Raw genomic sequence first — 14,311 nt, forward strand, 5'->3', positions numbered from 1 at the left:
ATTAGACAACCTGATTGATGACTATATCAAGCTTACACTTGGCAGCACAACTCGGAAAGTGTTGGATCTCATCATAGCTTACAGACATACTATATGCATGCAGGATGTTGATTAGTGACTTCGAACCAAATTCGTCATGACATTGGATGCTTATCCCAAACTGTAGAGGTTTAATTACGTTTCTAATATTGAAAATTATAAACTCAGCCAGTGATAAGGCTTTGTATTTAATGCCCAAGTTCATGGTATAATTTTCTCTCTCCTACATGTATGATCTACCATTAAGCAGCGATACTAAACGTTTAGCTAAAAATGGAGAAACAAAATTTTTGAAGCTTCGAGGCTCATTTCTGTAAGTGATAGATTCTTCTGTCATAGAAATCTTAATGCTTTCTGCTCTCGGTATACCTGTAGCATGATGTAAGATAGACTCATTATTGTCCTCAAAAGAAATGTTAAGGTCTTTTCAGTATGCATATTTATGCTATAATAGTTGCTATTACATCTGACAGAGAGAATGCACTGGTGACAACAATATTAGGTATAACTTGTTCATGTTGATTGAGCACTGTGAACCTATCACCAAAATGTTGCTGAAGCCTTTTTTGTAACTTTCTGTTTGTCTAATACTTCGACCTGTAGGCTTCACTTTTATCCTTATAAAAGGAATGAAATTTATTTTGCAAAACGATAGTTAGTAGGCTTTTCCAGGTGCGAGTACATCTTATTTTGTCATATGGATGAATCTTTGAAATATACATTCAGATTAAGAAACATCTGTTGCAGTTTCGATCGATTCGTTAATTACCTTTCTTTAGAGAGCTACAATACAAAACTGATATCATGCCTCGTGCGCTATGAGGTTTTCTCCCTGTATTCAGTGCAAGAGAGCTTCATCATGTAAATGCTGTGCAGCATTTGAAGTTTGTCGGCTCTGTCGTATGTTAAAATATTGTGCAGTTTGTAGTCTCCTTTATACTTAAGTTGCATACATATAATACATAAGGCCACGTAGTTGTACTTGTTGAAGTACAGCCATAAGTTAGTCCAGTATGTAGATCCCTGTTTGTTGTCGTTTCTGTAAGGATCGACAACTCTGTGAAAGTTTCAGAACGTCGATGGGATGTGTTACTGTAACTTGTTTATGTGTAACTTCTATGATATAACAGTCGAGATAAGATTGCATTTACACTTAGAGGAAAGCCTTGAAAATACACGATCTTTCTTAACATTGGCTGCATTTATAAAGGTACTTATTCTAATCGAAATTGTTTAACTCAGGGTTTCATTCTAGGTTTCTGGCAGAGGATATGTTTGAAAAGTCAGTGTGGGGATTTTGTTTTAAAAGTCGGGTTTCAAAGGACTGTCACCATAACCAGAAGCCACAGCCATTTGATAGAAGGACTACATCACTAATATATATATGTATATATATATGCCCTGCAAAATGAAAGGATTAAAAGGTCTCCGTGGATAATGGCAAATATATTAGTAGAGAAAAAATGTAAAACTATACTGTTTCTTAATTGTTAAAGATTCGTGTGTGGTAGTTGATTGTTTTTAAATTTCGTGCAAAGATACCCGAGGGTTATCTGCTATAGTCGTTCCTAATTTAGTTAAGAAAGACCAGAGGGAATGCAGCTACTCATCATCACCAAATACCAACTCTTGGGCTACTCCTTTACCAAAGAATAGTGAAATTGACTGTCACGTTAAAACGCTTTCACAGTTGGAAGGTTGGACATGTTTGTTGGAATGGGGATTTGAACCTACAATCCTCAGAATGCGAGTCGAGCGCCCTAACTAACTGGTCGTGCCCACTCACGCATTAGTTTATACAACAATAATAGGCAATACCAGTTATTAGGATTAACTATTATAAACATATTCGAAAATTATACTTATAATCTATATGTGAAAAGCTAATGCCAAAATGGATACATGTAATACATATATATATATATATATGCACATTTTATGCTATAATTAAACGAAATTACTTATTTCATGACTGGCATGGCCAGATGGTTACGGCACTCGACTCGCAATCGAAGGTTCGCAGGTTCGAATCCCAGTCACACCAATTATGCTAGCCCTTTCAACTGCGAGGGCGATAAAACGTTACGGTCAATCCCACTACTTTTCGATAAAAGTGGCAGTGGGTGGTGATGACTAGCTGCCTTCCCTCCGGTCTTACACTGCTAAATTAGGGACGGCTAGCGAGAAATTGAAAACAAACAAACTTATTTCATACAAGTAAACACACTCGTTTTTTACAAATTTTATATAGCGAATCCTACAAAATAGATATTTATCAACGGTTTGAATTACAAGCGTACTGGAAGTGTTAAAACCGTATAATATACATAGAACATAAACAACAAAATAACTCACCAAGTACTGCATGCTACATAATTACTTCTTTCATTTCTTTAGCTCACACGTTAACATACAGCAGGTACAAAACATAAAACAAGGCAAGGGATATGTGTGAACTCAATCTCTTATGGTTGTAGAATATAAATATACTGTGGCATGTTCAGTTTATTTCTATATAGATGATTTCTAAGCATTATATTATATCTGTAATGAATGAGTCAATATAAAACAGCTTTCTTTAAATTTCTGTTTTAGACTTACGAGTAGAATGGAATCAATATATTGTAAGGCGAGGGTTTGCAAACTAAGACTTTTCAAATGCTTTTTATTCCTTACATATAAACAGATAGTACAGTGAAAACGTTTTTATTATTTGGGACTCATTGGCATTCTGATGTTTAAAAGAAAAATGAACAAATGCACAAACAAATTTCTAAAAGTTAGATGAAGGGCGAGTGTTTTGGTTAAATTTTAGACAATGTTATTGGAGACACTTCGTTAGAAGGCATAAAATTTCCTTTCATATCATATATTCTCCAGCCTTGTACCATTCATGACACTTAAAACTCTCAAAATAAGGCCATTTATGAATAATAGCTACTTGGCTTTGTTAATGTGGGTTGGGGTAGAGAATGATGTTGACGTAGCTTGATTGAGGCGTGCCTGAGTGTTTATGTAATTTATTAAGACCGATTAAGACTGAATTTTAGTATTACCACCACTTATGTTTATTTTCGAGGAAGGTAACTTCAGTCAATTCCAATTATGAAAAATTATCTCAACAGCAAAAAGTGAAGCTTAAGAAATAAATTTTAAACAAGTGAGTTGCATTCCAAAGGATATTATGGTCATATTAACCGTTGCCTAAATACAGGATGCATTGAGCTAGTCGGAATGGAAATTCAATATAATCAGGACACAGACAGTAGATTAAATCCTTTAATTAAAGACACAAGAAACAATAGCAATGAAAAGATACAAAACTGAAGAAGAGTTTCATGTTCATCAATGAAAATGCACCATGATCAAGGGAGTTACGGGTGAGAAATATGCTGTCAATCTTTTTTCAAATAGAAATGACAATGTCTACCCAGCAACACTTGGTACCATACTTTAGCTGTTCATTTCAGTTAACACACCAGTAACAGACTGGAGTTCCCCGATGTTACAGCGGTAAGTCTACGAATTTACAATGCTAAAATCAGGTGTTCGATGCCCCTCGGTGGACACAGCAGATGGCTCGATGTGGCTTTGCTATAAGAAAAAACACACACACATGTACTAACTGAAAGAGACGTTATAATATCATGGTATTAACAAGGAATACACGTTGTAGATGCGAGAACCAAGTAGGTAGAAAATTTTAAAATGTGATAACAGAAAATAAGATGGTAACACATATGTCGAATTCTTGTTTTGGTCTTCATTAAACACAAAACTATCTGTGCTCTGCCCACCATATTATCGAAACTGACTTTTAACATTGTGAGCCGGCAGACTTACCATCAAGTCACTGGGACAAGGGGCATGTGCGAGATCCTAAATTTTTAAAGAAAAGTCACCAAGAAATAATATACAGATATGTCAGCAAATAATATATGATTAGAAGCAATTATACCAGTAGCTGAAGACCCATATATCAGTAACAGAGAAGATGATGAAGTCCCAACATATAACACGAGAATGATATTAACAAAGAACATCTTTAATCAGGAAAGCAAAAATCCGTGAAAAGATCTCTTAATTTCGGTGTTAAAGATGTTCCCAATATGACCACAAATAGTTTCAAACACCTATCAAATGAAAATCAAACCAACGACAAAGCAACAGTCGTCATCTGATGACGAAGCACAATCAACTTTAACATCTCTGGAATTGCTTTCCTCAAATGACAAAGCCTTGTTGTACATAAGATGGTAAAAATCTCAGTTTGGGGCACAGTGATGCGTAAAACAAAATACGCGACCTGGCTAAGTGATGAATGAAAATTTGCTGTAAAATTCTGATCAATGTTATAACTAAAAGTTTGGTCGCCAATTTTGGATTTCATTTCTTTAAGTCGCCCACTGAATTCTTTTTCTTGGTCGCATCTTGTTTTCACACCTTTGATTAGCTTCTATATATCTGCAGCGTTATTATAAATTAGAAGGTAAAAAGGCAAATATCTTAAATGTTTTCAGCAATTTTTTATGGTGATAGCTTTGTTTGCTGAACTTTTCGCAAAGTTACACAAGGGTTATCTGTCCCTGATTTGGAAGCGAGAAAAGGAAGGCAGGTTGTTAACACTACTAACTCTTATGTCAATGAAAAGTGAGATTAACCATAATATTATAACGCTTTCACTTCTGAAAGTTCGAACATACTCAGCAACGGGGTTTGAACTCACGACACATAGATTAGTGGCCGATCATCCTAATTACCAGACCAACGATTAGAGGCGATCTTGAATAAGTAAAATGAACTTAACAACTTAATAAGGCAAGTATACAACTTACAATTTTAAACGTATATTATGTGTGATAATTGTTTTGCTGTCCCTTCCGTGTTTTACATTACACCTTTATATTTATTGTATGATTATTTCCATAAGTCTTTACACTTATTTTTGTATTATGACAATATTGCTCTGTATTATACAAGACAAAAAACCTATTAATACAGTGTGATTGAACTATACCAAAATCACATATACTTTTCAAGTCTAATGTTTTACATATTGTTTCCTTTTATCTTTAAGAATGCAGTCACTTTTAAACGCCGCACGACTAAGAATGGTGTGACAAGTTCACTGCAAATCGTGCAGGTCTTACGTGAAAACTGACTCTCTCACTTGAGTGAGAGATGTCTTTTTGTAAAGAACCGCATCTGGGACGAAACCAATGCGATATTTGCAGTCGATGACTACACAAGGACTGAAGACCGTGCAGGGGTTTTGTATACTTACTCATAGTATATTTTAATTATGTGCCTATAAAAATTTGTATATATTATAAGAACTTAGAAGAATTGTAGTAATGTTTCAGAAACAAATAAACAACTTCGTTTCTCCTTATTAGCAAATTTCAAACTATTTCATTAATGGCTCGATTAAGCAGATGTAAAGAAGAAAGATTGGAAACACCTATATTTAAAAACAAGAAAACAAACGAAACAAATAAAAACTAGTAAACCCATTATAAAAACAAAACCATAGTACAAAAAAAAATAATACGAACTCCAATAAAAACGGGGAATAAAACAAGTGCTCTAGAACAGTTATTGGAGGAAGAATAAGGAAAACATAACTAACCATTCAACTTCCGTCAAACCTGGTAAAAACACATAGGCACATCAAAATGAAAAGCAATAGTTTGATTTGTTATTATGCACACAGCTCCACAAGGGCTTTATATAAATGCTCTGCCGACTACGGGTATCAAAACCCGGTTTGAAGCCTGCAGACATACCATACCACCTTGGGGCCGAAAAGTTATAGGTATAGAGATGTAATGATTTAAAAAAAAAAATAATTCACACATCACCTTTACAAGGTGACGTTTACCTTTCACATATTAAAATGGAAGAAGGTGTAAGAATAATAAAGAACAACAAAAAGATATACCAATACAACACAAGGGGAGCGAGTATCAATACGTCTTAAAACATTTATACCATTCTTTCCTATCTCTAATAAATTTTCAGTTATCAGACAGCAACATTCTAAAACCACAAATTAAGAAAAATACCTAACACTGAAGTAAAACAAATAGGTAATAAATTATTATGATTACAGTACGCGCACATTTGATTTATACAGGCTGACGCCTATATGAAACGAGAACAAAATACATGTAACATTCACTTTCGAATGAGTTGACGCCTCTCAAGCATCATAGACACTCTCCCCTACTGGGTATTATTTTTTTTTGTAATTAAGCACGAATCTACACGATGGGCTATCTTTTCCGTGTTCATCACGAGTATCGAAACCGGTTTTTAGCATTAGGAACGTACAGACCTTCCGTTGTTAAGAGTATATATATTTTTAGTCAATAATATTCAGGTATTTTTAAAATTTTTGTACAGATGTGTTACATTATTAACAAAATCCTGAACGACGGTGAACATATACTTTTGCTCGGATAAAAACTGCACACGCCAACAGTTAGAAACTCGTCACTTAAGCCTCGTGTGGCAAAGTGGTTAGAGAGCTCAACTCGCAATCTGATGGTCGCGGGTTCGAATCTCAGTCACACCAAACATGTCCGTCATTTCAGCCTTGGAGACATTGTATTGTTACAATAAATTCCATTATTCATTGATAAAAGAGTAGCCTAAGAGTTGACGGTGGGTGGTGATTAGCCTACCCCTAAATCTTACACTGGTAAATTAAAGACGGCAAGCACAAATAGCCCTTATGTATCAAAACGTATTTTATTCAGCAAATTAAATGACCTTGTGTGTATGTGTACTTATTTATTTATACAGAAGATGCTTCACACAGAATATCTACATGCAAATTGTGGGCTACTGTAGAAAATAGGACATATTTTATAAACAAAGAAGTACGTTAGTGGAGTGTAAAACAATTTAATACTACATTCGTACTTGGTGCTGAATAAAACCAACAGATAAACAATTGTACCAGTTTGAAAATTTTGTTGTATTTCCTAACGGGTAAAACAAAGCTCATGAAAAAACATTTTGTAATTCACATGCACGCACTCACGCACATGTATATGCAACTACATTGTATATAAAAAATACACACACACATTCGTATATATACATATAAAAGCCGACTTAAACCAATTCAGCCAGAAGATTTATTCCATCAATTGAAAACAAAACAGCTAATTTTAGTTTTTTACTAACATGGGTTGTTTTATTTAAAAAGTTTAACACGTTCAATAAATAAAAAAAAAATGAAAGCCTCTACAGTTGTACTTAACCTCAACCATTTATTAAATGATACATTCTAGTTTATGTAGATTTTCCAACATTCTTAGGTTTTTATGCCTTCATGTTCACAGAAAATATAAACTCTGTACTTAAGATATTTAAAAATAAGTGTCTGATGCTTCTGATCTTCTCTCTCATCCCTGTAAAATATGAGTGTGTACACTGAAAACAAAACAATTTTCAATTAGCCATGGTACTAATTACATATAGCTCTTTAAATTTTGCCTTGTCCTACAAATAAGTGAAAGTTTACAAATACAAAATAATTCTTTCTAAAACATTTCTAGCACAGGAGTGGGATGAAACAAAATAAAAAAGTGATGGCTGAAAGTTTTGGTGATAATTGAAAATGCTTAGTGAATTAGGGCAGGGTCTTACATAAAATATTTAATCATAACAAGTTACTGTAAAGCCAGTACTAAAAGAACTCAAAAATATCCTGGTGACATGTGGACTAGTAATTTTACATTTCCTGCAGAAAAAACAAACAAACAATACTATTATAAATATTACACTCTACAATTGCTATTACTTATAACTGTCCCGATATTTTCTTTTTTGTTTCAAACTAAAATACTGATAGCAGAAGTATCCATGTTCATTCTTAATGTAAAATTATGGCAAAATGTTTATCTATTAAACATTTCTCAAGAGGAAGCATTGCTAGATGAATTATACAAATATCAAACCACAATGAAAATGCAACTATGTGATTAATGTAACATAAACATTATAGGTGCAAAGTTATAGTGTCCAAGTTTTCTCTCTCTCTACATGCATGAATTTTAACCCTATTAACACTTTAAGAACACCAAGACATCTATTAAAATACCATTAACATTATAAACATTTTGAAACCTATATTACAATAAATTCACTAATGAGAGAATCATAAATCAATGTATTTTTATTTCAAATTGTATGTTTTGCTTAACGATATTTTACTTTGAAAATACAACCAAGTTTTGCATGCTTTCAAACATCATATAACAACAAACAGATTATTTTAATTAAGAAGAATGTCAATACCATAATATAAAAGTAGTAGTACATAAAATTTATTTCAATAGTACAAAAATATCAGTTTCACAGAAATAGAGGCTGGGAAACATACATACACTGGTTAATAAATAACCATCCAAATCTATTGTTCAAATACTTCATTATACATAAAACATAATGCTCTTTCACATTCAAGAAACTGTTTTTTCATAGCTAATTTATTCAAAAGATACTTTTATTTATATCATACAAAGGTGTTCTAAGCAATACACCAAATAATAGAGCAATACAAATAGTGTGTATGCATGTGTGTACATATAAATATATACTTCTTCAATAATTTGTTCATAAAATGTACATGATCCAGATTGTATAGCAGTAAAAAGTAACAATAACAAATTAAGCTTCTAAATTACAATAACTGATAAAAAAATCCACAATAGAGGATTATATTTCTTATGATGTCAACCAAGAAAATAATTACAACAGCTAAGACATAATGGCAAATTTTCTGATTGCTGATTGTGCAGATTTCCAAACAACTAAATTTGTTTTGTAAGATCCAATACTTCAGTCTAAAATTACAATCCTAATTGGTTAAGACAGACAAAATTAATGGAATCTAAGAATCTATTCTGTTTTCTTTAATGTGAATTTTAGAAGGTATTGGTGGGAATTAATGATCAAAGATCAAAGCATTGTGTCAACACAATGATGTAATAAAATTTATGCTGAAAAATAGTGTAGATCTGGAAAAGAACCAAACATCTCTCATTATTAGTACAAATAATACACAAAACATGCATTAACTAAGTTGTACACAAAAATTAAACTAAATTAACTTATGATAAAATGTACTTCTAACATGGAAAAATGTCTTGATACAAACATTGAGCTTCTCATGCTTATATTCTAGCATGTGACAACCTATTCTGATTGTTATACATACTGTTATTATTTATCTTTTTAATCATTTTCAAAATTTTAATTTGATGATGATTTTAAAACAAATGTTTAATTAAAAAACAAACAAACAGCAATTACACTACTAGTTTTTGGTGATTTTCTTCCATTGTGTTTTTGACAAGTCTTAGGTAATAAAGTTTCTTCATATTACTCTTCACACTGAATTTTTTAGGAACTTTAATCCTTTAATTTGTCATCAAGATTATATGGTATAATAAGAGTTCAGCAAATCAGTTTTTCATGTACTGGTTCAGACTGATGCAGTACTTCAATGGTTTATAGCATAATAACAGATTATAATGAAAAACATATCAATCTGTAATGAAGTATAATAGCTTTTACAAAATGGTAACTGGGGAGTGTGTAAGAAAGAAACTAATGGCAAATACAAACAGGGCCAGAGATCTGAGAAACTGCAAAACTAACAGCCAGTCGGTTTAAGACATTACAGATTAATAGCTAATAAATAAGTTTTTTCATAATTTATACAATTAATTATAACTATACTAAGAAATACAAGAAAGTATCTAATTATTGCTTCCCTCTGTAGAAATACAACTTGTATGTAATCATTTGCAAATGCTTTGCACACATTTCATAAAGATCTGAATAGAATAATGAAAAAAATATAAAAATTTTCAAAGTTTACACATTTATTTTGTAATCATTTTTACTTTGCATCTGTGTAAAATGCCTTTATGCTTTAGCAGTGATTACAATAATTCAACAACAATCAATATTTATTTGGTGTTGGACTTAAATAAAAACAAAGCCCAACAGAACCAGTCTAAGCTGAGATTTAAATATTGTAAATAATACATTCACTGGAACATTACTTAATCCTAACTGAGCATGAAATAATCCACTTAAACAAGATAAATGTATGTCATACCAATTTTGTTTGACAAGTCCAAACTTAATTTTAAAATAATGCAAATAAGACATGGTTGCTGATCTAGCATAAATACCTATACAAAAATCTTTTTAAGAACTTCATATACATATATCAAACACTACTTTCTGTTTATAGCACTTTCATATTTTTAGAAAAGAAAATTTAGATTCTGTATTCATACAGTTTACAAGTACTAACACATTTTAATGGATGGTGCAAGTAAAAAACTCCATGATATAATGATCACTAAATTACTCTATGGTTAAAATACATATTTAGTTTTCTTCTTAAAATTCAACCATAGTTTCCCTAAATAAAACAACTCACAACCCACTGTTACAAAAGTTTTAAGTCTTCCTGTATATGACCTAAGAACTTGTGCTCAAACAAGAATCTTACTTTTTTACAAACATAGTGACAGGCTAAAACTTTTATGAAAAGTTATGAATTGTATAATTTATCGATATAAAACAGGTGATGTGATGTCATGAGCTATGAACTATTGGACCTTCGGTATAATGCTTTATTGAATAAATATTCCTGAAATCAGCAGGTTGGGATGTAATGACACCCATACCAGTTGAGATGACTGGTTGTTTTCCTGTGGTGGATCCATCATGTGGTCTACTGTGTACAGGAGTTACTTTACTATTGTTCATGTGAGCCAATGACCTATCATCTCCACTAGTTCTGACCAAATCAGCTCCTCTTTCTGAACTCTTTGCACCTTCATGATAACATGCATTTTTACCTCCTTGTGCTTTTGCATATGAAAAAGTTTGCTTTTCAGGAAATGTTTCATTAGTGGTAGATGGACTAGAAACCTGTCGTTTTGACTCTCCAGACATAAGTAAGCTGGAAAAAAGGGCTGGAAGATTGGTCCCTTTGGGTGGGGAGTTCTCTTGTTCATCAAGGAAGCGGTCCATGTAGTCCCTAAAAAAAACCAAGATAAAAATTGAATTTAAACTAATATTAATTAAAAAGAATCTTGTACCAATTTGTACAACAGTAACTTAAGACAGTCCCACAAATGCAGTTACAATAAAAGATGATTATAAAGAAAGTCCCATATTCAACCCTTTCCAGTGAAAATACTTAACTAAATTGCATGAAAAAAACATTTTCTGAAGTGTCTCTAATTTCTACATAAGCACATTCCAAAATTTGATATAATAATTTGTATAGTTTTTTAGTTGTAATGTGATAACATTTTGTTGTGAAACACTGAGAAAGAAAACAACATAAAACAAAACATTAAAAATATTACCTTCAGTCTCAGATTCTTCTGGGTTTTTTTAATTGATTAAAATTTCCATTCTGTTTATCTAATATACTTTCACTTATTTGATATTCATGAATATATTTACTCTACTATATTTACATCTAAAGTAGTCAACCTTTGGCTGTCAATTATACCAGAACTGCTTGACTACCAAAGAATAATTTTTGATCAAGTTATATGTAAAAATTGTTTGTTATTAAGCACAAAAGCTCAACAATGGGCTATCTGTGCTACACCCACTATGAGTATCAAAACCCAAAGCTAAAAATGCAACATACAATATCCAGATCAAACCAAAACAAATATACTGGAACATTTTAATAACCACAAATCAGCAATCAAAACAAAGAACTTTTGGTTGCAAAGCACTTTAACATGCCTGGACACTCTCTTCAAGACATTAAATTGATGGGTATAGAAACAAATTTTACAGCTAACAGAAATAGGGAAATTAAGCACACTGGATAGCACTATTAAATACTCTAATACCAAATGGCATTAATCTCAATTCAAAGTTTGTTAACCTTCTTATGTCTCTAAAAAGATTTTCAAGATTAAATTCATAATTAAACTTACTTTATATTAATAGTATTACTCATGTTTTAATTTCTCTATATTGGTATTGTTTCCTATATACTGTAACACATTATCATTTTCTCTATTTCCTACCACCTTTTGCCATTATTTTATTTTTTAACCTTATTTTTTTATAAAGACTGGCTAACACTTCTTACAACTATTATCACACTTAAGTCTTTTAAACTCCCATTAACTTTAGACTGACTAATTTTGAAGATCTGGTTTGTGTGACATTAACATCCATACATATATAATTCATCACATTCATTAACCATAGCTCTATGTAAATGCTAAGTTCATGAAATCTGAAAATCAAACAAGAGAATTTCAAATTCATATTTACTTGTAAAGATCTAATATTCTAATGTCTTCACACTATTTCCAACTTAATAAACATACCTTTTAACTTATACACATTTATACATTTAAAATTAGTCATATTTCAAATATTTAACAGCTAACTATATCACTCAAATTCACCGATTAATGATGTACACTTCACTTTTGTTTATAATTGAATATTATTATGTTCTTATCAGAAGATAAGTAGCAATCCTATGTAGGGATGGCAGTGGAAAAAATAGTTTGGTAGATTTCTATTGGCAGTTTCTGCTAATCAATATTAAATTTGACTAGCAATTAACAAATACTACTCAGCATCTTTTAACATTCATCATTTTAACATATTATAGCAACTACATCCAGCACTAAAAGTTTTTACTTTAACAGAAAAGGGTAAACATTATGTTTTTATTCTAACAACAATTTTATTGAGCTCTAAACCATAATATTTAATTGTACCATACTTAGTACTTCCTGAACAAAATATTTCCTGGTATATAATGTGAAACTTCAAAATTAAAAGAACTATTAAACACTTTAGCTGGATGAAAATAATGCAACAATCAATTACCCAGAGAAAGAAGTGACTTGAAAAAATTGCAACTAAATAAGGTTGCTGCTACAAATCATTTATCAAATTTAATCTAGTTTATTACTCTTGAGACCTCATCACATTTTTAACAATATGGCCTCCTTGGCTTTTTGAAGAAAAAATGCCCAGTGACTTTTCAGCAGTAATTACCCCTCTTGCCACAAAAATCCTTCACTGCTTATGACACATGGTTTTCAGTGAGTTACATTTAAAACTTCATTAAACTACTTTTTGTTCATGTTATACCAATTAATATAGCATAGTACATAATCCATATTTAACAGAATATATATGTTTTAAGTTCTTAATTTTATAAGCCAATATTAAATCCTGAATCAAAATGCATAGTAGTATGTTATTAACAGGAGTGGTAGTGTAGCTTGTTTGTTTTCTTTTTTGAATTTCATGCAAAGTTACATGAGGGCTATTTGCACTAGCCGTCCTTAATTTAGCAGTGTAAGACTAGAGGGAAGGCAGCTAGTCATCACCACCTACTGCGATCTCTTGGGCTACACATTATACTACACATTATTATTTCAGCTGCCCCAGCTGAAAGGGCAAGCATGTTTGGTGCAGCGGGTATGCGAACCTGCAACCCTCAGATGGCTCAACAGTATGTCTGCAAACTTACAACGCTAAAATTCGGGTTCGATACCTGTGGTGGGCAGAGCACAGATAGACCATTGTGTAGCTTTGTGCTTAATACACAACAATAACAACAACAGATTATGAGTTGAATGCCTTAAATCACCTGACCATGCTGGGCCATTGGTAGTGTAGCTAGGACAGTAGTAATCTAAACTATTACATATTTTCAGTGGCTATGCTTTACTGGACTTTTACTTCCAATAGCAAATTTCAAGGCAATCCATTAAGAAATATACAAGTTATCTCCAATTTTGACTGAATTTTTTTTCGTTTTTGTCTTCACAGAAAAAGTACAGAAAATGTCTTTGAAAGAAAAGCATATTTAACCAGTATGGATTTTTTTTTCTTCTTCTTCTTCAAATTTGGTATGCTGGTTGACCTTTTCAACCAACAATTTGGTATCTCACAGTTGGTCTTAGTAAAAGATACATATGCAAAGTTATTTAACAAAAATCACTCAAATTTCACCAAAGTTTTTATGCATACCTAACCTACACATAACGTAATGTGAGCTATTAATCTCAAATGTTTGTTACAGCTTCACTTAAGAGTAAAGGTGGACTGCTTTTTATCATTCTGATTAAAGATAGTTGAATCATGGTCATAAAACTACTAAGTGAAAGGTTATGCAGATACACAAGTATTGGTTAGGCCAAGAGAATTAGATTAGCATTTTCTAGCTCAA

This window comes from Tachypleus tridentatus, unplaced genomic scaffold (genome assembly GCF_004210375.1).
Source record: "Tachypleus tridentatus isolate NWPU-2018 unplaced genomic scaffold, ASM421037v1 Hic_cluster_2, whole genome shotgun sequence".
NCBI lineage: Eukaryota > Metazoa > Arthropoda > Merostomata > Xiphosura > Limulidae > Tachypleus > Tachypleus tridentatus.